Source organism: Equus caballus, chromosome 7, assembly GCF_041296265.1.
Source record: "Equus caballus isolate H_3958 breed thoroughbred chromosome 7, TB-T2T, whole genome shotgun sequence".
NCBI lineage: Eukaryota > Metazoa > Chordata > Mammalia > Perissodactyla > Equidae > Equus > Equus caballus.
Window position 1 is genome coordinate 37,820,269 of NC_091690.1, and position 27,744 is coordinate 37,848,012.

Sequence of the window (27,744 nt, forward strand, 5' to 3'; positions counted from 1 at the left end):
CGCGAGAGACACAAGACTTGTTTTCTTCTGCCTGCCTTCTTTCTTTTTTCTTTCTCTCTTTTTTCTTCCTTCCTTCCTTCCTTTCTTTTTTTCTTACCTTCTTCCTTCCTTTCTCACTCCCTCCCTCTGTCTCTTCCCTTCCCCTCTCTCTCTTTCCCTCTTTCTTTTCTGTCTCTCTCTCCCCCAGTAGATGCCAGTTGGTATTAGTATCTCTCTGGGAAGAGTTTAATAAAATGATACAGATTAATAGTTCATCCAAAACAATGAAGCCAAAAGCCAGTGAAGGCAAAGAAACAATCCCAACACAATCGTAAACTCTCCATAATCTGCCGGAAAGCCCACCCTCCAGGGGGCGCCCGCACATCCGGGCAGACACGCGGAGCTCGCCGACGTTGAGCTTGTTCGTGAAATCATCTCTGCACACTTGTCAGTATGGAAGCAAAATGTGAGGTCTATTTATAGATCTATATTTATTTGATAGAATAGCAACAGCTTTGAATGGGCTGCTTTAGGGATTGCCTATTGCCAACGAAGTGTGCTTGTGTGTGTATGTGTGTGAGCCAAGCTGGGAAGCAATCACGAATAAGCTGGGCTGTGCTCACAGCTCCTGAGTCCCCGCCCCACTCAAAGGCTTGCACCTCACTCCTTCCCAGCCACCGTGCAGCCGCCCGGACCCGGGCTTGGCCCTCTGTAGCCTTGCTGATGAGCAGTGTGTCTACCAGTGAGGCAAAGGTGCGCTTAGCTAGGGAGAGGAAAGGAGCTCTTGTCAAATGGGTCATAATGGTCATGTCCAATACTGAACGGGGTGGAAAAGCTTCCTAGATAATAATTTTCAAAAATGAGTCTATTTAATTTGCCATTTTACTCTCACCCTGCCTGCCCGGGGACACATAAGATAAGCCGCCAGCTTCCGTGAATCAGGCCGCGCATTAGCAAGGTTGGGCAATAGCCCACAGGTTCCTGGGTTTGCCACACCTGCCAAAGCTGGGCGCCTGTCACAGGCCAGCCCTCCTGCTCAGCTGCCGGGAGGCAGTCACGCCGCAGCAAGGCCACGGTCACGGCTATCCCGTTCACCTGAGGCGCAAGGGCACCGTCACTGCCCCCCAGGAGGCCAGCCCGAGCCAAGCTGGCCGAGCCAGCGCGCGGCGTCTGCAGCTCGGCCCCGCGTCCCTCCTCAGCGCCTCTGGGCTCTCTCCGCGCACTCGGAGGGCAGCCCTGCTTCTCCTCACCTGCTTTTAAAGAGCTCTCTGTTTTGCTTCCTCCTCCCCGTCTCCCTTCCCGCAGAAAAGGCCAGTGTGTTCCTTGCGGGGTACAGATGTGAGCGTGACACCTGTATGGGTGGCAAGGAACGGGGATGCTGGCCCCGCCCGCTGGGCCCACGGCTGCTCGCGCGCTCCCGAGCCAGGCCAGCGCAGCCGGCTCCCGCGTGGTGGAGGGATCTGGACAGGACGGGTCCTACAGCTGGAGGCGGCTCGGGTGGCCGCAGGCGCCGCGCAGCATTCAAAATCTCCCAAGGCCGTGTGCTCTGCGTCCAAAGAAGCAGGACTTTGGGTCCTTTGTTCCCTCAGAAGCCACGGATTTTGTAGGCCTGGCAGTCACGGGACCTCACAGTGGATGCTGCGCATTGGGGCCCCCAGAGCAGGTTTCCTGAGAATCAGGAATCGTAAATGGTGGAGGAGTCTCGTATGGCTGCACTGAATGTGAAAGGGGAACAAGAGAAGGCAGCATGGACAGCCCTGCGTACAGGGCAGGCAGCTGCTTGCACAGTGCAATACTGAAGAAAGAACACAGACCCCCACACGCTCACACACACACAGACACACACTCAAACACACCTGGCTTTAAGGTTGGCTCCCCACCTAACTCTGTGTCTATGGGTCACTCAAACCTGAGCCTCAGGTTTCTTCCTCCAAAACAAATAGGTATTATAATAATACTTATTTCACAGGATTGCTGTGTGCACCAAAGAACACACATAAAAAGTGTTTCACATTTATTCAACCAATATTAAGCATGCACCCTCTGTAGGCCTGTGCCAGGTAGCAGGAACACCACAGAGAGTAAAGCAAACACACTGGGTGAGGCTACTGTGGGGGGACACAGACAATAAAAAAGTGAGTACACAAGTAAATATGTATTTACAGGCTGTGACAATAAGCTCTGAAGAAGGGTCCTGATGGAGAGCACTGGAGAGCAGTAGGAGCCTACTCTACTGGGACGGGCCCTAAGGAAGCAGCATTCTGGCAGTGACCTGAGGGTGAGCAGGGGCCAGCCTTCCAATGCAGCAATGCTCTGTCCAGTACAGAGCACCTGTGCTGTGTCACCAGGCTCTTGAAGACAGAGGTCCCTGCCCTGGTAGAGCTGATGACCTGGTGAGGGAAGAGAGACAGGAAACAAAAAGCATGGGAAATAATGATGTAAGCACCAGGGAGCACAACAGGGGGAGCAATAAGGATGGGTGGGCTGGGGAGGAGTGCGGCAGAGAGGCGGGTTGCTCCTTCATACAGCATGGTCAGAAGAGGCTGGATTGCAGAAGTGACATTTGGGAAAAGACTCGAGGAAGATGAGGGAGGATGAGAACCACAGTCTGTCCACTCTGGCTCTCCTGGGAGGCAAATAGCCAGCAGGAGTGCCAGGGCAGAGTGGGAGAGGTGAGAGGAAGCCAGTGCAGAACTCCACTGAGACGTGAGGTGGCTTCTGCTGGGAGGGTGGCAATGCAGGGGACATGAAACAGCTGGGTACTGCATGTAGCTTAAAAGTAGAGCCAACAGAACTTGACGACATGCTAGATAGGGCTTGTGAGAGACAGAGTCACACAGACCCAAATGGAGGGAGCAGTGTAGATACTGGGGAAGAGAGTTGCGTGCACAGCCAGTGCAAAGGCCCTGAGGCAGGAAGAGGCCTGGTGAAGCAGGTGTGGCTGGCGTAGACGTGACACAGAGATATGGGGGCTGGGTCAGGTCTTCCGGGGACCATGGGGCCAGAGTCCCAGGCTGGAGCCGGATTCCTCTCTGAGGAGTCACCTGCCTGTCTCCCAGGCCTCTTTTCTCCCTCAGCTGTAGCCGGCAGGGCAGGAGAGAAGGGTTGCTGACCGTTCTGAGCCGTTGCTGGTCTACCCTGAAGCCACCTGTGGCCACCTGGCTGGCCCGTCAGCAGTAGGTTTTTAATTATCTATGTATTGCCTCTGCCCTTTGCTTTCCAGCGAGGCCTGCCCAGCCCTGCAGCGGATAGAGCGCTTTCCGCGGCTCTGCTGAGGCAGCAGCGGGCTCGGCTCCTGCGCCTGATTGCAGCCGCTGTAATCTGCTGGGTTTTATTGTTCGGGAACAATACGGCAGGCAGCGTGGTGGCGAGGTTAGACAGTGTGTGGAGGGAGCGGGGCGCAGAGATGCAGAATTACCCACGGTCCCTGACGGCCATTTACCTCCTGGCATACACCGGCCTCGTCCCTGGCCACGTGTGTCCTTTATCTGGGTCCCCATAGCCTGGTTTGCAGCTGCAGAGGCTGGGCGAGGGCCTGGGTCTCTGTGGAGGGCGCCGGCCTTGGGAGCTTAACGACATGCTAGATAGGGCTTGTGAGAAACAGAGTCGAGCCTGACTCCAGGGATCCCGCCTCAGGCCCCGGAAGCATGGGAGGGGAGAAGGCGGTGAGGGGGCGGCCTGCGGGGAGCCCAGGGGTCTGGTTGCGGCAGGCCAGAGGGATTCCGGAAGTCTATTCTGTGAGTTTCACGTGTGTGCCTGGAGTCAGAAGGGACTTTGGGCTGGAGATATAAACGTGAAATTGCCAGCTCCCAGATGCTTTCTAGAACCAGGAGACCAGCTGAGTTCATCAAGGCAGAGAAGAGAATAAAAATAACCGAGAGCCAACAACGGTCCGAAGTTAAGAGGTGGAGGAAGAGATGAGGAACCAAGAAAAGGAGCTGAGTAGACATCGGCGAAGTAGGAGGAAACCAAGAGAGGGTGGCATCCTGAAAGCCCCAGGAAAGCAGGGCAAGAGGCCGGGGAGTGTGTCCCCACGGTTTGACTGGAAAACCTACAGAGGACTGAGAATGCGCATTCTTATTTACGAATAAATGATCGGAGGGGTATGCAGACGCCTCATCCCGAAACCGCTTCCCATTCCTGGGCGTCCCCTCAGGCCCCCGCGTGAAATTCCCGCCGAGAACGCCTCCTGGGGCGAGGGGACCCCACCGAAGGAACCACAGCCAGCTCTCGGCGTGGAGTCACGGGTGCATTAATGTGAGGAATAGAAGAGTAGGTCCAACCCGGAGGGAAGGAGGTCCATGGCAGGAGCATTTTGATGGAAATGGTGTGGTGAGCCGAGACTAAAGACAGCCCTCAACAGTCACACTTTCTGAACGATTTCGAAATTTCCGTCCCATCCCTAAGCACCTCTCAACTGCAGGTGTTGGGGGCGAAGGGCAGCCTGCGGGACACCAAAGAGGCCCTGCCGTAGCATCAAGACCGCGGCGTCTGTGGTCTGGAGGCGGGAGGGAGAGCGCGCAGAGCGGCCTGGTCCGCGGGCCCTGCAGCGGCCTTCCTGCCCCGCCCCGCGGGGTTATGGAGAGGAAGGCAGCGGGCTGGGCCGCGAGAGGGAAGCCAAGCCCTGGTCTGCTGGCCGCTGATAAGTGATTCTACAAGACAAGCAGAAGGAATCCAGACAGAGATCTAAGAACGTCCAGATGCTGGCGCGGGTCGGTTCCTGAGGTATGACAGGCTTTCATGTGCACCCCGGCTCGGGGCGAGGACCTGGCTGGGGGCCCTCCCAACCCCTGCCCGGACGCAGCCTCCAGGCAGGGGAGGGAAGCGTGTCTGGAAGCCGACCTCCGCAATCCTGGGTGCCTCTTCTCTGCGCCCCACAAAGGCATGATCCAGGCTCTGCACCATTCGCAGAGTTGAACATGAGGTGTTCAGTGTGTGCTAATAACTGAAATGCAGAGCAGGCCCCTGGCCCAGAGGCAGGTGCTTCGGATGCTTTCACAGAGTCAGTCCTCACATGCAGTCTATGAACTAATCACTCTTTTGTCTCCATTTGACAAGTGAGAAAATGAGGCTCAGAAAGATGAAGTAACTTTCCCAAGGTTGCACAGCTAATAGATGGCCACAGTGGATCACATCAGCCAACTCTATCTCCGTGGTGTCCCTAGGCTTGCTAACTTAGCGGGCGCTGAGTCGAGCTTCCTTCATAATCAGGGCTTACGTTACGTGCAGTATTCCTACTCCTGCAGTAGCTTATATCCAGAAGGAGAGGGAGAAAGGATTGAAGAATGCTAGGTGCCACATGCCAAAAAGCACAGTGGAGATCTTCCCGAGTCCTCCCCTCCCTGCATTCTCCCTTCTCCAGAAAAAGACAAGTAAATTGCCTGGTTCCTTCTCCCATGAGTTTGACAGAACAAAGAAGCAAAGGACAAAAGCGGAGAAAGATGAAGTGACAGGCATGGAACTGTAGCAAATCAACTTGACCCATATCAAAAAGGCGATAATTGAAACAAGATTTTTCCACGTGCCTGGGGAGAAGACGCGCCGCCCTAGGAGAGCCTCTCCTTCCTATCTTGTGACCACTTGTCATCCCGCCGGACAGACAGGATAGAAACACCAGGAGGTGAGGAAAGAACCAGAGAAGAGAAAAGAACGGAGCGGTGGTGAACGAGGGAGAGAGAGAGAGCCAGAGAGCCAGGAGACCAAAGGACTCGGCAGCTTACTTTTAAGGTCCCTTCCCACCCTCCAAGTCTGTGAGATCTAGTGATTTGGGGAGGATGACCCAGAACCTGGGATTTTCACTGCAAAAAGTCAAGTGCAAAAGCAAAGGCAAGCTTCTAGGTTTTCATACCTCTTGATAAATAGAAACCAAACAGACAAGAACCAGCAGGCAGAGAACTTGGAAAGCAGAAAACAGGGAGGTGAGCAAATGAGAGTGGACAGAGATGAGTAAAGAAAGAAGTCACTGAAGACAGAGCAATCACAGGATAGAGGTGGGGAAGCAAGATGAGTCTGGTCACCTAGCCTTGTTCCTGTGCTTGACCTTCAGTCCAAAGCAGGGGTCACACAGTTCCCCACCCCAGGATCCTGTTTGCTCCTTCCTGGCCCTAAGATTCATCTATAATCTCTGGTTTGTTGACCCCTGTGGAGGTCTGACGCCCCAGCTAGACTGGGAGCTCAGCGAGGACAGGAAGGAAGGTGGGCACTCAGTAAACGCTGGCTGGAGGGATGAAAGGATGAAGGAATGTGTGGGGGGGCTTTGTCGCCTGACATGAGTGATCCTCCGCAGGTCTCTCTCCGAGGTTCCAGCCCCTTCCCCCGGGCTCCGGGCCACCTTTGCCAGGGCTGCGCTCCTACAGGGTGACTGTTTCTCTCCCCTTCCTGATTTCCAGCTCTGCCTCTCCCCGTCCTTAGTGTGAGAAGCTGCCCGTGGAGCCAGGAGACAGAAAGGAAACTGGCCCGGAGATGAGACGGGCAGGATTGGCAGAAGCGTTGTCTTTTGTGTTCGGTCGTCTGCCAGCCTCGGATCTGTGCCAGGGTTGGGGGTGGTAGAGAACGAGCTCTGCCATGGATGCTGGAGGAGTGAGAATTGAAGCCAGAGACTGATTTTTTCTGCTAGGAATGAGAGAAAATGCAGTTGGGTAAGGATATCTTCCCCAAGCTGACCCTCAGCTCCACACGTAGTAAAAGGCGAACAACTTCAGCAGTGTGTTTGGCAGGCGGAGTCCTCGGGTCCTGTACCAACTGGCCCCTAACTCCCAAGTCAAGTCCAAAAACTCTTCTATAGTTTTTCAACAAATATATTCTGCTCGAGCCAGCCACTATGTATGCTCAGTGCTAGGAACAAAGCAGGGAAGAATACAGACCAGGTCCCTGGCCAAAGGGTGCATGCGGCCCACTGGAGAAAGTGTGGAAACACGGAACTGACCATAGGATTGCAGTTGTGATAAATGGCATGAGAGAGAAGCATAGGATGCTCTGAGAGCATGTGACAGGGGAATCTGACTCAGTCAGGGAAAGTGTCCCCTACGAAGTGCCTTTTCATGTTCCCCAGGACGTGAAGCAGGACAGGAGCAACCCAGTCAAAGATGGTGGAAGGGGATGTCAAGAGCAAAGGCCCTGGTTGGAAGTAGTCTGGGCTGTCCAGGAGACAGAGAGGCCAGCACGGCTACAGTGCAGTGAGAAAGAACGTGCCTCCGTGGCTCCACTGAGGATGGGAAAAGAGAAAGGCTGGGCACACTAAGACATTCTGGCTTGTAGCGTCAATGCACCAGACATTGAAAGTAATCCAAAGCAGTAGACATCAGAATACGTAAAGTTGAGGTCTACCCCCACCTAAGACTTGTGGCTCAGGGACAAGGTGAGTCAGCCTGAGAGGCCCATTGTGCCTTAAGAAAGGTAAGGCAGTAAAGGGAATCAAGCTCCACAGAGACAGAGGCCCGAGGGCCTCCCAGCTAGGGGCTAGGGAGCACCATTTGCAGCAGCAAGGGCTGGGGACATGCCCTGGGCCAGGGGTTGGGTCAATCTGTGTGCCAACAAATACTAAGCTGTGCATTCCAGACTGTGGAGACGGCAAGGATTCAGAAAGAGGATGGGCGAAAAGAATTAGGGGAGTCTCAGAGAAGGAAGGAGAGAAGTTGGATTTGAGGAAAACCTAAGGATGGGCAAAATTGGGATAGTTAAAAAAGAGTGAGGAGCATTCCCAGCATGGGAGGAAGAGCAGCACTGAAGGAGTTCTGCACCTAGGTGGGAGGGCAGCCTGACAGGGGAGAGTGACGGGTCACACTCCACGGGGGGCCTTTTGTTTTTTCCAGTTTTATTGAGAAAGAATTCACATACATCGCTGTATAAGTTTAAGGTATACAGCATGATGGTTTAATTTACATATATTGTGAAATAATTTCCACAACAGGTTTAGTTAACATCCATCATCTCCTATAGATACAATAAAAAGAAAAGAAAAAAAATTCTCCTTGTGATGACAATTCTTAGGATCTACTCTCTTAACAACTGTCCTGTATATCACACAGCAGTGTTAGCTGTAGTCATCACATTGTACATTACATCCCTAGTACTTCTTTATCTTATAACTGGAAGTTTGTGCCTTTTGACCAACTTCCTCCAACTTCCTCTCCCCTACCCTCCACCTCTGGTAATCACAAGTCTGATCTGTTTTTCTCTGAGTTTGGGTTTTGTTTTGGTTTGGTTTTTTTAGATTCTGCATACAAGTGTGATCGTACAGTATGTGTCTTTCTTTGTCTGACTTATTTCACTTAGTACAATGCCTTCAAGTTCCATCCGTGTTGTCACAAATGGTAGGATTTCTTTTTTTTAATGGCTGAATAATATTCCATGGTATATGTAAATATATACCACGATTTCTTTATGCATTCATCCGTCAGTAGACACTTAAGTTGTTTCCACATCCTGGCTGTTGTAAATAATGCTGCTATGAACATGGGGTGCAGATATCTTTTCAAGTTAGTGTTTTCATTTTCTTTGGATATATTCCCAGAGGTGGAATTGCTGGATCACACGGCAGCTGTATTTTTAATTTTTTGAGGATCCAAGAGTACCTTTTTAATTTTGGTTGAATTCGATGAGAGGCCATGGGAACACTGAAGAGTTTTGAAAGATGAGCACCAAAATAATGTAGGTGGAAAAAGAAGTTTAATCAGACACTGGTGTGCAGCACAGGAGGGGAGGAGAAGAAAGCCAGTGAGATGCTACAGCAATCTAAGCCTAACAGGATAGGATTAAGGGGCTACCGCAAGTGGGACGAGAAAGTGCCAAGTCTAAGAGGCATTTCCAAGGCGGCAGATGGGATCTCCTGTGTAGGTGGGAACGATGCTCATGAGTGTACTCCTAGATCTGGAGTCTGAATGATGGGGAGGATGGTTGCAATACCAAAGGAAGGGAGAGAAGGGGGATGGGGAACAGATAGGAGAGGGGCGCATCTAACTGGGGACATTTTCAATTTTCCCCAAGACAGTTTCAACCCAAAAGCCAATGGTTGCCAAATAGTTTTTAAGCAGCAAACAAAATCTTAGGAGAAACCTAACCCATAAAATAGACTAAAAGGGAAATGCATTAGTTTAAAACTAGGCGTGCTGTGAGTCCTAGCCCCTCAGGGCCCCACTTTCCACCCCTCAGATTCTGAGGGTTCCTCAGAAGAATGTTGGAAACCCACTGCTATAGGCAGTTGGAGATACAGACCAAACTCATTGAGAGATTAGAGTCAGAGAGGGAGATTTGGGGTCCCCAGCATAGAGCTGATAACTAAAGACATTTACGACATCTCTGAGGAAGACAGAGTCCAGTGCTGAATGGCGGGGACACTCTCACTTAGAGACAAAGACAGCAGCAATGACCTTGAGCCAAGCGTCCAGCCTGTCTGTTTTGCCATTTAAAATTGTGAATTTCGCGTTCGCATGCAGCAGTCTTCTCTCCTTGGCTCTTTCCTCCGTCTCCTCTCTCCTGTGTCAAGGATCTAGCTGCATCTCTCCCTCTCCTTTGGTGCGTCTCCTGTCCAATGTACACTCTCCTTCCCTCTTTCTCCTCTTTCTCTCCTTCTCTCCACTGGCATCCTTTCATTTCCTGTCTCCTTGTTCTGGGCTCGCTCAAGCTCCCCACCACCCCCACCCCACCCCCTTGCCGGGGTCTTTTTGTCATGTTTTATATTTAGCCTCAGTGCCATCCTGAGGATGTGAACAATATTCCTGAGTCATGATTTTGCAAGGAAGCAGGCACAGACAGCTCCCTCGACATCTCTGAAGATCGCTTATCAACCTCTAGCCAGGCCTGCAGGGGAGAGAGCTTAATCTGCCAGTTCCTCTTCTGGATGGAACCCCCAGCTCAGCCTCTTAGTCAGAGAAGCAGCCACTCCTGCTGGTCCCAGGAAAGCAACTTGAGCTAAACTCACTGGATCCGCATCACATTCTCAGCAGAGCCCATTTTGGGAAAAGGGACCATGCAGGACCCTCCGCTGTCTGTATGATTGAAAGCAGAGAAGAAGCCTGTTCAGAGAAGGAACCCGGTGAAACCGATTGTGAAGAGCCCTGCATGTGGGGTTATAGGGCCCTGAGTAGCTTGTCAATTCTACCCAAGAAGTACTTACAGAATCCCTCCTCCATGCAAAGGACCAGTCTGGGTTCTAGTTTCATGTAGGCAAAACAGGACAGTTATACTAAATTATAAGAAGGGCTTCTATCTATTGAACAATTACCATGCGCAATGCACCAAATGAGACCCTCAGAGACATTACCCCAGGGAGAAACTGAATCTCAGAGGGGTTAATGGAGTCATACGGATAACAAGTCAGGATTTAAAGTCATTTTAGCATCGTCCGGGTCTCAGGCATTTTCACTTCATCCATCTGCTTCCCTGGGCCTCTTCCAGCTCTGAGCTGCACCTGTCCTTAATGCAGAAGACTAACAACCACGTCTTGTCAATATAGCCACTTGCCAAAGCCTCAGGCTGGTGGTGTGAAATAAGGGTTTAAGGAGCGCGCAGTCATTAGAGATTTGGACATCCCTTCGCCCTCTGGACAATAGTGAACCAGCAAGTGCCATGTTTGGCTGGGCAATGGAGAACAAGCCCCCAGGTCAGGGACAACCAGTTAAACACAAAACATCCCCTGCTATCAATACCCCCAAATGGGGGAGAAAAAATTTTGTTTCTGTGACACTGTTTCACCCAATTCTATAGTCCAAACTATAAAAAGTGAATTAAATTGAATATTGTCATAGGGGGTCAAATGTGACAGGATTATTACTTATAATATTACATACTAAACCTTGGAGACCAAGCTTCTCCCTGGCCACTTCGCTTCTACGTTCTCCTCCCTCTCTCTCTCGCCTTTCCTCAGCAGCACTCCCTTCCCCAAATCCAACACACATACACCTTTGGCTGCAACTTGAGGATCACTGTTTGCCTTTTAGATGCTTTGAGATTTCCCAACAGAAAATATAAAATGCTGTGTAAATCACATGGCCGAGTGAGAGGTGGGAAAGAGCCTGAATCCAACTCAGAGACTAGTTTCTTCCAGATGGACATGAGCAGTCCCAGGGGTGTTGCTCAAAGAGGGGCTGGTCTGCTGACTCTGATGCAAGTCCTGAGACCCAACCGATCCCTGTAGGATATTAGTCACTCTATACAACCTCTAGGCCAGTTTCCCAGGCCGTGGGACCCTATAGGCAATTTCCCATAGGGTCTCAGGGCCTGAGAACCTATGCATGTCACAGCTCGGTGGTGGGGTCATGTTGCATCAGATGTGATTTGTCTCTTAAAACATGACTTCGCAAATGTCCCAAGACAGAGCTGTAAATGTTCTCAACTTCCCTCACAGAGGGAGCTTTGAGACCCAACCTGTCACCTTCCTTCTGGCCACGAAGCATTTCAGAGCCTGGAGGAGTCCAGAATCTGTGCCACATGTGTTTCCAAGAAGGCCCACACTGGATACCAGAGATGGTCATGGGGCAGATGAGGTGGCAGCAAAGAGCTGGGAGAAGAAAGTCTGTTCTCCAGGATGCCTCTGAGAGGAACCTGAGGGACAGGAAGCACAGACTCTGAGATGGCAGCCCTCAAAGATTACCCAGCAAGAATCCTTCCCACAACATCTCTTTCTTGGATTTGTTGAGTCTTGGCTTAAATTCCTCCCTTCCTTCCACAGCAACTAATTTCATCTTTGGATTCCTTTCAGTGTTGTAACATTTTTCCGCAGCTGATAGTCAAACGGGAGTGGGGCCCTGGTGGCAAGGATATCTTGTCAATGGCAGAGCAAGCGAACACATTCATTCATTATTCATTCCATCTCTCAGCACTACAGGTCTCTTATTTCCACAGAAAGGAATTCAGATTTAGAAGAGGGAGAGATCAGAGTGGATAGAGATTGGGAGAAGAGAGGAAGGAGTGGTGGCTGTGGCCTACATGGCAGACGAGGAGGGGAACGCTATGCTGGTTAGATGTCTGGACGCGCTTCGTCATGTGACCCTCGGGGAGCTAACTCAGGCCGGCTTTTGTGCCTTCCTTACAAAGAGTCTTCTTATCTCCACGTGAGCACAGCCAGCGTGCTGGAGGGGTCACTCCTGGGCACACTCCTTTCTTCCCGCCCTGATCACCAGCCACCTGAGCCCTGTGTCTGTGCTTTTGATCTACCCCGAGACAACGTCAACAGTTTTGGATAAAGCTGAAAGCATTCCTCCTAAAAAGCAAAATTGGTATTTTCACTCCTGATGATGAAATATGTGAATGCAGCTCTTTGGCTCTGAGGCAGGAGGACCAAGCAAATAACGTAAAAACCACAGTGGATTCCAGAACCTGAGGCCTTTTCCTTTATTCCAGCTACCATAGACAAGAGCCCACCTGTAGAACAAACACGCTCTCCAAATCCAGGCAGTCTTTGCCAGAGCCATGCTGGGCTCTTCTTCAAGTTCTCACCCAAGAAGCCCGAGTCCAGCTCCAAGGTAAGAGTGAGGGCAGTAAGAGAAATCTAGAAGTCTGGAAGGGGACAAAAAGAAAATGGCTGGGCCCTGAAGAGACCTGACTTGCCAAGTCTTAATCCGACTTTCTGAGCACTAAACCCCTGGGTGTGGGGGCTGACTTACACTGGCCTGAGGTGACTTCCTGTTTTTGAAGAAAAGAGGTGGGTAGCAGCTCAGAGATGTGTTCTGGGCACCAGTCAACTCTGACAAAACAGTCCTCCTCTGACTTCAGCAAAACTGGGGCAGGTACCGTGAGAGAGAATTACTCCCAGCACAAGAGGTTTTTAAAACAAGCAGGCCATGTGCTTAGGAGAGCGAGGAGGCCACCCAGGGGCTCGGCTCTGGGGCCCGAGGAGGGCGGACACAGGCATTCAGTGAGCTACCGGCTGACCAGCTTCAGTCACCTTTTCTCAGCATGAAGCGGAGAAAGCAGTGCTGAAGGAAGGTGACAGACTCAGAGACACACGCTAGCTGCTGCTGCTGAGAGCTGGCCTTCCTGCAGCGGAGTCTCCATGTAATGGCGGGAAAAGACCTGATGGAGTGCGGAGGTTCCTGAGCAGGTGTCATGGGACTAAAGTGCACTGTCAGGTCAGTAGGGCGACAAGCCACACTGGAGTTTCTGGGCAAGACCCAGTTTCAAATTGCTGGTCCGAAGGTGTCCATAAATAGAACCCAGCTGTTAGACCACAAGTCCTAGTTCAACTATGGACTGCAGTCACCAGAACCATGGACAACCCTAGACGGGCTAGCTTTGGACCAGACATGCCCCGGCTCAGTGAGGCCTTCTCTGACAGCTCCATAAAAATCAGCACACGCTCCGTCACGCTCCTGCTTACCTTCCACCTTGCATTCTTTTTCTGAACAACAGCAACTATCACCACCTGACATAGTGTTAGTTCCTTCGTCTTTTCCCACTTTATCCCTAAAACATACTAAAGCATTCAATAAGTAATGCTGAAAGAGTGGGTCCTGTAGGAATCTATTATTTATCCCTTCCCAGCCTAAGCTGCTGCAGAACGGGGCCTGTCTCACAATCCTGCCCCCCGGTGCCTTGTACACAGTAAGCGCTCTAATAAACATGCACTGGCGATTGCAGTGGAGTCTATCTCTGGAAGAGAGGAAAGGAACAAAGAACAAGACACAAGAGGCAGGGAGGCCCCATAGCAGGTTACGCTGAGTATTTTCAAGAACACCCACCTCATCAGACCCCACACTTGGGGTCCTTGCTCAGTACCCCTCTGCCTGGAGCTTTTCCTGCTCCAGTGCACAGTGGCCACATTGCCACCACATTCCCCACCCCAACGACTTCCATTATCCTCCAACACTCTGTTTCCATAGGTTTCCCACCAAACACTCAGTGATACCTGGTCTCCACGCAGTCTCTGAGCATTCTTGCACCCAAATCTACCAGACACAAAACCCCTGGTTTCGACCAGCAACCCAGACTAATTGCAGCTGATTTCCCCAGGGATGAATTTCTTTGATCAGGAAAGCACAATAAATTCAGGGTGGGACAGGAAATCAGAGCAGGGAAGGATGTAAAAGTCCTCATTATCTTACTTTTTTGTGATGCCAAACAACTACAGACGATTTGTTTTGAACCCGCTGCACAGAGCAGCCACCGTGAGGATGGTGTTAAGCGTCTCCACATCCATCTCACACAAGAGTGTGGAGGTGCAGAAAGGTCAGGCGCTCACACAGAGCTACCGGCAGACCCACAGCCGGGGCCGGGGGCCTCTCAGCCCTACTTCACACCCGGAGTCACTGTGCAATAGCTAAGGGGCAGGAAAAAAAGCCCAGGCTTTGGAGTCGGAGAGACCTGAGTATGAACTATCCCATTTGCTAACAGTGTGACCTTGAAAAAGTAGTTTAAACTCACTAAGTCTCAGTCTATCTCATGTGAAAATGGAAAAATAACATCTGACTCGCGGGGTGGGTGTGACATTTGGTGAGATAGCAAACATAAGGCAGTGGTCGGCATCTAGGCATTGCAGATATTTTGATTATGCAAAAATTAGCATGTAAACCTTTTGTTTTTTGGCTAGAGTCAGGTACCAGACAAGGCCCAGCAGAGATTTCAAGATATTATGAGCTACCAAAAAAGACAAGGAAGAGATAAAGGTGAAGAGAAAGATAAAGAAGGAGAAAAAGAAAACTTAAAAGCAATTAGCAGTCTATTTGGGTTGAACTGATGATGACAATAGTGAGCTGGCCACCATCTGGATGGATGGAAGTCGAGCGCCTGCGTGGAGGTCTGTGTGAGGGAGGGAGGCGTCACACAGCATGGAGTGAAATGCGTCTTTATGGACAAGGGAGAGTCCAACAAGGAAGGAAAAGGCAACTTGGGGGAAGGAATCACACATGCCGAGGAGCCGAAGGGAGAGCCCTCGTGTCTGGGCAGCCTGCGTCACAGGGTGCGCAGGAGAAGTGATAGGAAGCGAGCCTCAGAAGGACGTGCAGGGCTCAGTTGTGCCTGACTGAGGGGTGGGACCTTTCCGAGTCCTCTGAGGGTCCCAGCAGGAGGATGGGGGAGAAAGACGACTCTGGTGGCTGCGTGGGGGTCACAGGGGAGGGGAAGCTGGAGCAGGGAGACAGTAGCCGCCCCAAATAGGAAAACCATACAGGTCGATGGCCCCTACAGTAGAGGAGTGTCATCTTCGAAGCCGAAGGTGGACTTCAGAGTCCCTAAAACATGAAATGTGAGGCAGGCCCCTCAGCGTGGCCTGCTTCTCCTGCTCGCACGAGCTGCTATAACACTATCTGGGCTTCCCAGCTGCTCTCTAATCCCAGCGATAAAGGTGAGTAATCCAAAGGAAAGAGCCCCAAACCAAAGGGAATATTTATTTTAAGTAGATTGACGTCTGTAGGAAGGGGAAAAAACTACCAAGGCCTGAATGGGGGACGATGACATTCACATAGCCCGGCTATTGTGTAAAGAGAAAAATTCCTCAAGACTGTGTTTGTCCAAGAAATCAGACAGTTTACGGTCCCTGAGTCAAAACACTCCAGGATTGGAAGCCGGAGTTTCCTGGGCTGAACCCAGTTACTAAATAAAATGAAAAGAAAGAGCAACGAGATGCTGCTAATTGTTGTTTGGTGGGCGGGAATGGTCGCCAAGGCTCTAATCCAGCAGATGCGACAGAAGACAAACGAGGGCTTGAGTTTGCCAGCCCCTGCACCACCCCACAGTTTACCTCCCCCCACCCTAACTGGTGCTGCTGGTGCACCACAGTGAGATCTACTGGGATCTGGAGAAGGCCTGGGACCCAGTGGAGGCTGGGCCAGGGCTTGAAGGCCGGCCTAATTAGCACTGGGCTCAAACCAGAGATCAAAAGAAACTGCCGCTCTTTTTGCTAATTTGAGTAACAGTCTTCGCTGGTGTCCTGCGAAGAATGACCACTAGAAGGAGCATGCCAGTCCTTCAGTCTTAACTGAAAACGTCATGAGGAGTCAGGGTAAAGGGGACTTGTTCCCTGTGGGGGACAGGGATTAACAAGGAAAGCCACCCAAGTGGGAACAGTGGAAAGGCAGAGTGGAGGAGAGAAAGAAGTAGAGTGATGGGGAGGCTGCCCCATAACATTCTGGGGCCTATTCACCACCTTCTGCATCCTCTAGCTCCTGCACCCCCCAGCGAGCTCAGGAGCCACCCCTGCAGCAGGCTGTAAGTAAAGAGCTCTCTGTTGGCAACACAGCTCTTATCAGGACCACCCGGGTGGAACACTAAGGGAAGAAATAGGGACAGTGATGAGGAGAGAGTGCTGCTTGACACTGTAATGCTTCCTCTGTGCTCCAAGTCACTGAAGCTGACCTGTTTGTAGTAAGTTAGAATCCAGCTGCCTCCTGCCTAAGGAAAAAAAAACACAGCAGTCCACTTCTGGCCAGGCTGGATGTGTTCGGGGTTGCCCAGTGACCCTGGACGTTGCTCAGATGTCTTATACACGATCACGCCTCGGTGGCCTTCAGAGGGTGTGCTTTCTGAAAGAGGGTTACTAATGGGGTGGCAAGGTATTTCCCGCTTCAAGATTCTCCAGGAATTAAATCCTGAGGATTGCATTTGATGAGAGATCCTGAAAGAGTTGAATGTAAGGTTTAGCTCAGCGCTCAAAGTCATGACAGATTCAAAGGGAGGTGTGAAATTTCTTCTTAAAGGTGAGGTGCAAAAACATTTCATAAACAAATGAAAGAGGAAAAACCCCAGCCAAAGTCTGTAAACTATTAACTACATCTCAGTTTATTTCAAAAAGCAGATGGGCTTGACTTGTTTTTTATAAATTAAAGGCTTAGATTTTTTTTCTTTAAAGCCCTCTTTAAGGAAAGCTCTGTTTCCACGACTGACCCTTCTGAGATCAGAATTGGGGGTTTTCTGGATGACGCGTGATTCTCTTGGTGTGAGTGAGGCACGTTTCAAGATCACCCACAGCGCAGGGCAGAAAACAGAACCTACTGTTAGACCGCACTGATGCCATCAAAGGCTTGTGGGGCGGGTAGTTAATATTCAGCTTGGGCCTCCACCTTACTCTGCGGAGACCTGCGTACATGGGTAGGTGTGGAGGGTAAGGGTGGTTGTTTTGAAACAAGTATCAACACCCTGTATCTGAACACACTTCATTTCATTGGGGGTGGTCTAAGAACCCACTCTCTGGGGCCACGGTCTGCCCTGAAAGGCAGCACCTCACCCCTTCTTTTCCTGCTCCCTACTCCGAATTATTTTTAGTGAAGAAAGGAGCTGTAAACTGGATCATGTTAAGACAGTAGGGACTAAATTAGCCATCCCTTATAGAGTCATTTGCATTTCACATGGTGAAAGAATTCAGGTCAGGGCTGCAGGAGGTGGATGGTGCACATGAAGCCAGGAAGGCTAACACCAGCACAGGGGAGCCCGGGGGGATCTGGAGAGGCCTTCTGAGCACACCTCAGACTCCACCAGATTGGTCCTAATCATTCTGCCAGAAGTGAGGACCCTTTCGATAAAGGTGAACTTTGGAGAGTGAGGGGAGGCATGAGTTGGAGGCAGGGGCACGGGGGAGTGCAGAGTAAAGGTGGCCCGATCTGCACACCCCGGGAAGTCCTGCAGGGGCAAGAGAGACAGCCAATGAAGCTGCGTGAATTGCCCGGCAGCTGCTCAGCAAAAGTTGAGGATGTGGTCAGTGAAATACCCCTGGACTGAAATCAAAAGAGCTAGAACCTCCACAAAGCCCCTCTAGTAGCCCCTCTAAATGTGTGACATTCAAGCCACCTCCCTCCTCCGTACCCTGGAAACAGGGACGATCAGGAGATTGTTGGTGGCGATAAAATGAGCTAATGCACTTGAAGTTGCCTCCATTTAGAGATGGTTAGAAAGTGTTTGCCAAATGGTTACCAGAGGCAGTGGGCCTGGAAGCATTTTTTTAAAGCCAGGGAGCTCTCTTCTCACTTGGCTTACACCTGAGAGGAGAGCGAGAGAGAGACAGACCACGATAGTTTGTACCCCTTATGGGACAGAAGCACAGCTAACCATGGGCACTTTGGCAATCCTGCAAGAGCCCAAACAGTGACCACAGGGAGGCTGACAGAAGAGGCTGGCATCAGAGTCAGGCCAGAGAGCAGGGACGTGGACATGGCAATGGCCCAGGCGGGCACGGCTCGTGTTCCAAGCATCTGGACACTTGGGTTTTCCTGTTGAAAGCTTCCAGGGAAGCCGCCCAGTTTGGGACCTCGGATTTGGCAAATAAGCAAAGGAAAAAGTGGTCCCAATTATTTTCCAGGGCTTCCATTCTCTCTGACGTGTTAGATTCCTGTTAGCATTAACCAGAGGCAAACATTTGTTTTATTCTGCCGGTGGACAGCCAGGCCATAAAACACCATCCCTGACAAGGTTAGGGCTGCAGAGTCTGACGCTGACACTGTCTCCAGAGTCGTTGTGTGTGTGTGTGTGTCTGTGTGTCTGTGTGTCTGCGTGTGTGTTAAGGTAGCTTAATAGTTTTCTCTTTTAAGTACTTTGAGTAAGAAAAGAAACAACACACGTTGCCATAACCTTGACTTCTGAAAGTCCTCAAATTCCTTCAGGGGAGCAGTGTTGCTTCTTGAGAGCTGTTTTGTCACAAAGACAAAAGTTTTAGCAGTGTGAATTTCAGCCTTTGAGTTTTTCTTTTCATCGTGTGCAATTTCAAATTGTGCTGTGGTCCTTTGGCCTGGAACTCGGTGACTACAGCTCAATGGTGCCCCCTGAAGGCCAACACGGAGGGGTGCAGTACAAGAGGATAAGGCGAGGACGCTAGAGCCTCTGACCAGCAGTGAAAAGTCAGTTTCTAGGCCCAAAGGCAGAGCCAGCAAAACCGAGTAGCTGCATCACTGCCCAGCTCTGACCCCAATGAGCTGTTTATGCATGTGCGCACGTGGCTGAAAGGAGAGTGGGCTTTGGCGTAAGGCAGGCCTTGGACTGAATTCTGGCAAAGATGAGTTACTTAACCTCTCTAGCTCAGTTTCCCTTTCTGTGTAATATGGAATGCGATGTAATATTTTTGGATTGCTTACTATGTGTCAGGCTCTGTCCTAAGTGCTTAGCACATGTTAACCCATTTAATCCTCAGAAACCCCTGTGATTTATGCACTATTGTTATCCACTTTGTACAAAGGAGAAACGGGGGATAGAAAGCTGCACAGCTGGTCACTGGCAGGACCGGGTTTGAACCTTGGCGAGGTGGTCGGGAGCCTGGACTCAATCGCACCTCGCACTGCCTCCCACACTTTCCTGGCTGGGCCGCTGGAGGACCGGGAAGAAAACGTCAGCGGCCTAACTCTGAGCCTGGCAAAGAATAAATGCTCCATAAATAGTGGCTATAATTGAGTTCCCACCCTTGGCTGACCACTCCCACATGCAAGGCCATGGCAAAACGTTGTTACTTCTCTGTGCCTCAACTGGAGAACGGGTCTATGAAAACGCCCTCTCAGACAAGTTCGAGTGTATATTTTACGCTAACCTAAAGGTCTCATAGAATCTACTAGACACATCAATCACTTCACCTCTCAGGATGCTTCCTCATCAATGAAGAGAAGTGGTTGGTGATCCTTCAGGACACCTCTGGTGCAATGACATTTAAGCCACTTCTGTTGATCCTTGAGAGAGACACAGAACACGGTGGACCACAGGCGTGAAAGCCGAGACCCTCAGGGGCTCCCCTCAGCTCTGCCCCTTGATGAGGGTTCCTGGAGCCTTCTGTACAGTAAGGCTGGTTAGGAGTCTTTGCAATGTGATTAGGGAACAGGCTTGGAGGCCGAGAGGTGGTCCGCAGGCTCTCAAGCGTTCTGAGCACCCCCCCAACTCCCAGGCTCACTTGTCCGCCCTATAACACAGTGTTTACGCTATCACACTCGCGTGTACGTAGCAGAAGAAGGAAGAATGCACGTAGTGTACCATGGGGTCTGGTTAGCGGGGCTGAGCTCTACTTCCAGCTCTTGGATGGGAGAAAGAATCCAAATTTAGCACCTAGCATGAAAGTTACCATACATGCAGAGAATCGGTAAAAAGAGAGAACTAGGAGGACACTTACTGCATTTTAAAACTCCACTAACTCTTGTGTGACTGGCTTGTCTCCCTTAGCATAATGTGCTTGTTTCCCTTAGCATAACGTCCTCTAGGTTCACCTACATTGTCCCGTATGGCAGAATTTCCTTCTTTTAAGGCTGAATAGTATTCCATTATATGTTTGTACCACATTTTCTTTATTCATTCGCCCGCTGATGGACATTTACGTTGTTTCCACATCCTGACTACTGTGAACAGTGCTGCAATGAACATGGGAGCGCAGATCTCTCTGCAAGATCCTGATTTCAACTCTTTTGGATAAATATCCAGGAGTTGCTGGATCAAACGTCAGTTCTAGTTTTAATTTTTTGAGGCGCCTCCATATTATTTTCCACAGTGGCTTTTTACCCTTTTACATTCACACCAACAGTGTACAAAGGTTCTAATTTCTCCACAACCTTGCCAACATCTGCTGTCTTTTGTGGGTTTTTATGATAATAACTATCTCGACAAATGTGAGGTGATATTTCATTGTGGGGAAACATAATATGAAAACAAACTGTCAAATTAATAGGTAAAAAATCCAGTGAAAAGTATTTGGACAATTGGCATACCACATCAAAAAAAAAATTAAGTATTTACTCTTACTATAAATTACAATTAACTCACTATAAATTTTTAGTATTCTTATTGTTGGTATTAACTTATGACAATAGGAGAAAAATTCAGCTCAGAGAGAACTTCCCAATTATACCTGTTACACACATACACACACGAACACACATACGCATGAAGAGAAAACTCTTTCTCAGCACACTTTATTTAAAGAGAAGGATAGGTGCGTTTAGTGAGAGGAGGAGAGAGGTGAGAAGCTGCCTTCTGTGGAAAGGGGGGTCTTGAAACATGCCTTCCAGAGGGAGGCCAAATTTGGGGGGCATTTCTTTTGAGAGAGGAGAGGTACGAGATCCTCTCAGTATAGCAGTTAATGAGCATAAGTTGGATTTTCCAGAAAGTCTGCTCTCGTCCCTTACCTAGAAGATGCCCCTCTCCTCAGCTTCCCTTGACTGCAGCCTTGGGAACTCATGTTCTGCGCCTGGAGAGACCCCTTCTGCTCAAATGCTGGTGGTGCAACACAGCCAACTGCTGAGATCTCATACGAGATGCCTGGGAAACAGACAGAGGCCAAAACGCACCTGGGGCCTGGGGAGCCCCCTCTAGCCCCTGATAGGTCAGAGCACCACTCCATCCTTGTTGTGCACACCCTGGACCACGGTGTCATTCAGCAAGCTCTTCCCCAGCTCCCCTGCTGGGTGCCAGGCACTGTGCTGGGAGTCGCTGGGGACAAAGGTGTGCAAGGCACTGTCCCTTTCTATGAGAGGCTCAGAGCCCACTGCAGGAGAGAGCCGGGTGCCAGGGTGTTTGCCACAGGGCATGGCAGGGCAGTGATGACGGCCTTCCCGGAGGAACACACAGAACCTTCCCAGGAGAGGAGCTGTTGGAGCTGTTAGAGCAGACCGCCTGCCAAGCGGAAGGGGGGGAGAGCAGTTAGGCAGAGAGAAGAGCCTGTGCAGCCGCAGCAGCCTGGGAGAGGGAGACCAGGCCCGGGAGGCCCCGGGGGCGTTCCCAGGTCAGGTATGCAGTGGGCAATGGTGGGAGCCAAAGTTGGAAAGACAGGACGGGGGTATGGAAGGGCCCTGTGTGCTGCGCCGAGGGTTTGCAATCTGTCCTATAGGCAGTGTTTTCAGAGGATGATGGAGATTTACGAGGGAAACCTCCAGGATGCCTACCTGGCCTGGGTTTGAAATGACACAGGGACAACATGACAGGGCAGTGGCCTCCCAAAGAGCTAGGGACATCTTCCTTTATCCTTGATTTTTCTGTCTAAATGTCATTTATCACATCTTCCCGAAGCACAATACAATGCATTTATGACCAGCAAGGCGGGCGATGGAGGCCCATATCAATTCCTAACTTAAACCACACAAATCACCCAGAGAAAAGTCTCTACTCCTCCAGGGCACTCCTGCGGCAGCTAGAATCCAGCCTGGAGGAGATTTGCAACACAACGGGGGTCAAGAGATGAGAAAACAAACATGTTAAGAAAGAAAGGCATTACTGAATTCACCATTAGAACACGTGAGGTTTTTATTGAAGATTGGCACCTGAGCTAACAACTGTTGCCAATCTTTTTTTTGCTTTTTCTCGCCAAATCCCCCCAGTACATAGTTGTATATTTTAGTTGTGGGTCCTTCTAGTTGTGGCAAGTAGAATGCCACCTCAACGTGGCCTGACGAGCAGTGCCATGTCCGCGCCCAGGATCTGAACCAGTGAAACCCTAGGCCGCTGAAGCCAAGTGCACGAACTTAACCACTCAGCCACGGGTCCAGCCCAAGAACACGTAAGGTTTTTAAGGAAGATAAATCACATCAATCCAGCCACACTAGGTGACCCTCATATGATGGAAGAGGTGACAGCTGGGCCAGTACTGAAATGACTTGTGTCCCAAGAGGCCCAGACCTTTAGCATCTCTGTAATTTTTTAAATGCTCATAAAATGGTCCCTATAAGACCCAAATGGATAACTGACCAGGAATCAGAAGACTGAATCCCAGCTCAAGCGAAGCCTGGCCGCAGGTGGCTCATGCAACAGACACATAGGGGCTGCCTTGGGCTATGGGCTCCACCTCCCGCCGTCTGGGCCTCCTGGGTACAGAGAAGGGAAAAGTCCATTTGGCTAAAAGAACCAAATGGAGGGCTTGCTCTGCTCGTGCAGAAAGCAGTGCCATTCTCCTAAAGAGCCCTGGAGCCACTGACCTGACCCTGAGCCCAGGGACTACCCCAAAGCCTGCAGCCTCACCCGTGTCGGCTCCTCGAGCGCCTGCCCTCTCCCACGGCTCAGCCCAGGACAGTGATGGCCTCACGGGCTCCTCTTACCAAGTGGGGCTCCACGTCAGGTAACACGATCCTTCCAGGCTCCCCATCCTGTGGCTTTCTAATAACCCTAGCTGCTGGAGCAGACAGACTCAAAAGCCGCTGACAGTCCTCTTTCTGGGAAGGAGCAGGAAAAGGGGCTCCCTGAGATCTTGAAGGGGTCTCTCCTCCAAGGCCCTTGCCAGGTGGGGAATGTCTACTGTTAGGAAGAGCCAGGCCACTCAGGCCACAGAGACCGGGAGCTTCACAGAGACCCCCAGGTTTAAAGAAGTCCGGACTCCTCCCTGTCAAGGGTCTTGTTTATCCCTACACTTCCCCTGGCTGGCACAGTGTCCAGCATGCAGCAGGTGCTCAATCATTGTTTACTGAGTGCACTGAGTTGACAGCAGACTTACATCTTCTTCATCACCATCATCACCAAAACAACAAGAGCAGCAGCAACAGGAGCACCCAAGGCTTCTCAGGCCTCCAGCCTCCCAGCAGCCCCATGAGGTGGACACCACTAGCAGCCCGTTTTCCAGGTGAGAAAAGTGCCTAGCTGAGAGCAGAGCTCGCAGAGCTGGGCTGCGCCCCTGGCCTGATGACCTGCGGCCTGCGCACAAGCGTGTAGCCTCTCAAAGGCACGCTCCTCCTGACCCAACTCAGCAGTCCCTGGACAGGTGCCTCAAGAACGGTCTCCTGCCCAGCCAGAGCAGGTGACCGGGCCAGGAGGGCCTCCTCCCCACTCACAAACCCGGGATCAAATATCGCTGGCATTGTCCTCTTCCCTTAGCTGGTCTTTCATTCATTTAGCAAACAATCATTGAGTGCTTGCAACGTGTTCTGCTAAGCACGTGAGACGAACGGTAAACACCTGTGTGGGTCTCTGTAGCTGTGCGTCTGTGTTTTACTGAGGGGGGTGGGGAGTGAGTATCGCAGACAAGTGAGCAGGAATTACAACACCCAGCAAACCATTCTCCTCTAACTTCTGCTTCTCTCACAACCACCCCTCACCCTCCCCCAAGGGCCTGCCTGTCTAGATACCATTCGGTGGTGAGGCACTGTAGGCACCTCATCAGCCCCTCCCACCAGCATCAAGTCATGGGAAAAGCATAGAAATTGGAACAAACAAAACCTATGTCTGAATTCCAGCTTCGCCATTTCCTAATTGATGATCTTCCTGAGCCTCAGTGCACATCTGTACAATAACTTCCCCTTCGCGGCTCTTGGATAAGCTAGTATCTGATGGGGTAAGACATAATTTGAACTGGGTCAAGGAGTTAATGTCAGGTGAGGGAATGAGACAGCAAATGACAACTGCTCTGTGGAAATGTGCACGAAAAGAGGAAGAGAGGTTTGACTGCAGCTGGGAGCAAGAGTGTAGTCGAGAGCGAGGAGCTAAGGATGGGAGAAAGTTGTACACATTTATAAGCTGAAGGGAGCAGAGTGGGAGAGGTTAAGATGTAGGAAAAGAAAGTTAAGACTCTTGGAAGACACAGAAAGAGCTGGTGGACCTGGAGGCAGGGCGGAGCCGAGTGACTTGGCCCCACACTCCAGGAGCCTAGTCCCCGTCTGCTCAGGGCTGAGTGGGGAGCAGGCAAGGACGGGAGAAGGAAGGTACAGAGAAGTATGTAAGGAGCCAAGTGGACACGGGGAAAAGGTCATTCCTGATCGACTCACTTTTTTTTTCTGTGAACTGGGATAAGAACAGCCGTCAGAACCAGGCCCTGAAATAGTCACAGGGGCTTGAAGTGGGGGGAGAAGGTTTGCACTGGGCAGCGAGGGGCAGGGAGGCCGGAGCCGACCAGAAACAGGTGGAAGAGTGGAAGGAGACAGCCAAGTTCTAGCTGAATTAGGAGCCCACGAATTTTAGTGGTAAAATTGTAGTTTTTAAATATTTAGAAAATGGTAGAGGATAATGAAAAGCTGGACTGAGGACTCCTGAGTGTGCACTGCAAGCGCTGGGGACGTGAAGGAGAGTGAGGGGAGCTGGGGTGAAGCAGGAGCAGGAGGACAAGGGGACAGGAAGGAAAAGAACACTGGTGGAGTGGTGGGGAGGAGTGCCCCTCCTGGGATGGCCCGGTGTCACAGGGGTAAGCTGTACGGTTGAATGTCACTGACCTCAAATACCTGAGCTTTGGTCCAAATTACTTTGGAGCCAAAACTGACCTAGGATCCAACACAGAATTAGTCTTGGCCTTGGAGAAGCAAAAAGTCCGTCACGGCTGGCTCTGTCCCTCAGGTAATGTCCTCCCATTTTCTACATTCTGTATCTCTGCGTATCTGTCCCAGATGAGCTATCTGCTTGCCCGGAGCAGTGGTGAGGGGCCAGGACCAGGTAAACCAGGTGCCAGGGTGCAGACACAAGAAGCACTCGCTCTCAGTGCCATATGAGCTCTGGGCATCGCTGCCTGCCCCCCTGCTAACACAACCATCCTCGGGGCGTCGGTGCTCCACGGTGCAGACGGAATAAGACAAGCGCTGCCCAATGCTGGAACTTGCAGACTAACACTGACATTTTAGAAACAGGCGTAAAAGACTACTGAACAAACTCTCAAACATTGAACATAGTCAGCATGGTACCAGCAGGTCCTGCTTTTGCTGGGAGAGGAGTTACGAAGCCAGCACAATCGTGCTTTGCTTTCAGGGTCCCTAAAAGATGGGCGCCGTGAGAACCTGAACCACCATCAGCTCGGGCTCTAGAATTTACTCCTAGCACCAACAGCAAGCATTTAGCGACCACCTCCCCTGCACCAGACATCATACACAGATCGAGGATTCTCAGTTTCTGGAAGTTGTCAGCTCGGCAAGTCCCCCCCACCGCGGGGCAGCCCACTAGGCGTCCTTTGCAGGACTCGGACGCCAGGAAGGCAGCCGCGACCGCGGAAGGTGCGCAGGGCCGCCGCCTAGTGGCCGCGGACTCGGCCTGCAGCGCGGGGGCTGTCGCCAGGGACTGGAAGCCCCGGGGCCGCTGTGCTTACGTTCCCTTTCTCCCCACCTGTTTCCGTGAATTAGAAGCCACTGAAATGTAAAAGTAAATAAATAACAAAGCTTAGCAGGACCTACCGAAGAACCTGAGAGCTACCGAGCGTCCCCTTGGCCTGCCTGGCTGTCCGAGACGGCCACAGGCAGCTTGGGAATCTCCCTCTTGAGTTGCCAAAAGCAACAGGAGCCGCCGACCAGAAACACGTTTGCTTCTTCCCCCGATTCCCGCTGGATTATTTTCCCATTACCTCCATCCCTAACAGGGGCAGCGCAGAGGACCCGCGGGAAGCGGGGGCTGCCGGAGCGCTCAGGAAAAGGACACACTTGGACCGTATTCACCCGCGCTTCATGTGGCTCACGAAAGACCCTCCAGGGTCTCTCGTAAAAAGGCCATAGTGTCCTCAGGAAAAAGGAACAGAGAAGAACGGGCCACCCACAGACGAATCTCTGTCCCCTCTGCAGCGTCCCGTCCCCAGCTCTGGACACTGGCCGGGGAGAAGCTTTAAGCTTCCTTTTCTTTTCTCTCCTACAAAAGGAGGCATCCCGAGGGAGCCAGGATTGATACAGGCAGTCCAAAGGGAAAGGGAGCTTTGGCAAATTATACCTCATTCAATCATTGTCAAAAGCCAAAGAGAAAAATCCAAGAAAAATAAAACCTGAATTATTGGATTTTGGTTTTAATTACCGCATTGACTGTGTGTTCCCTATTTGTCACATTTTCGCATTGTTTGATTACTGTGTTGACATCCTGGAATGGGAGATCCTGAACAGGCTTTCCAATCTCTCCAGACGCCCAGCGTAGAGGAAAACCCACAATTCCCTTCAGACTGGCTGCTTTAGTCTTGGCCGGACATCTTCCTTTTCATTTTTTCATCCTGAAATTGTAAAACATGTATTTTATAAAAGAACTATGAGGACCTTTGATCTGACTTCCACACAGTGGAAATGTTTACTGAGAACATCATCCTGAGCTTTCTGCTTTAGCCCCTCAGCGGCTCCGCCACCCTGGGACCGCAGCAGGACTCAGCATGGCGCACAGGACCCTCCTGGTGCCTCATCTCTTGGGCACACACAGCTGCTTTCCCTTCCCCAATGACATCAGGCTCTCGCACTGCTTCCCCCAGAGTCCTTCCCCACCAAGTCTACCTGGAAAATCTTTATTCACCTTCAAGTTCCTGCTCAGATATCCTGTGAAAATGGCTCTGACTCCACCAGAAAGGGTGTGGTGTTTCTCCAGCTCTCATAACGCTTTTTACTGTACAGTAGGATTATTTGTTTGCTCCGTCCTTCCCACTACACTGAGCTCCTCGTGGGCAGCCTTCATCCAGAATCCCGGAATGGAGAGAGAGCATCGTCTGCCTGTGAAGGGCACTCACAACAATTCTCGTTAAATGATTAGATGAATGAATGGAGAAATAGAGAGAAGAAAGAAAGAGAGGAAAGGAGGAAAGAAGAGGGAGGAGGTAAGTGGGCTGCCTCCATTTCCAGATGCTCAAAGCCCATGCCAACAGGGACTCTGCACTGTGTTGGACTCCTCTGCCCTCGGGTAACATCCCCCATTCTCCAGATTCCTTCACTCCTATAAAAATCACCTGTTTGGGGTCTCCATGCCTTCAGGACCCCTGGAGACAGGGAAGGGGTAGCAGAGAAGCTAATCAAACTGTGGTGGCAGTGACTACTGTTTATCTCCTCTTATTTGACATTTGAAATTTCAGCAGCCTTCACTGCCTTAACCTCAATGAGTGAGAGTTGTGAAATGTCGATTCCTCTGCCAGGGAGATATATTTGTAGGGCAGAAGGGAGATTTCGGAGCTTTCTAGTTACCTACAGATTTTATACTGCTTGTACGCATGCCCCGAAGTAACTGCTTTAGGCACAGTGAAGTAGG

The 27,744-nt window shown here is 51.0% G+C and overlaps 1 long non-coding RNA gene across 2 annotated transcripts in view; it reads right to left on the minus strand.

Moving 5' to 3' along the window:
- Positions 1 to 27,744, minus strand: part of LOC111774258 (uncharacterized) — a 63,491-nt gene that overhangs the window by 13,675 nt on the left and 22,072 nt on the right. Inside the window, exons 5-6 of one of the 2 annotated variants that reach the window (XR_011440560.1) lie at positions 27,022 to 27,215; positions 26,542 to 26,731 (exon numbers count right to left, since the gene is read on the minus strand). This is a non-coding gene — a long non-coding RNA (uncharacterized lncRNA). Of the gene's footprint in view, positions 1 to 26,517; positions 26,732 to 27,021; positions 27,216 to 27,744 lie in introns of those variants that run through there. The other variant, XR_011440559.1, reaches the window with a different exon arrangement.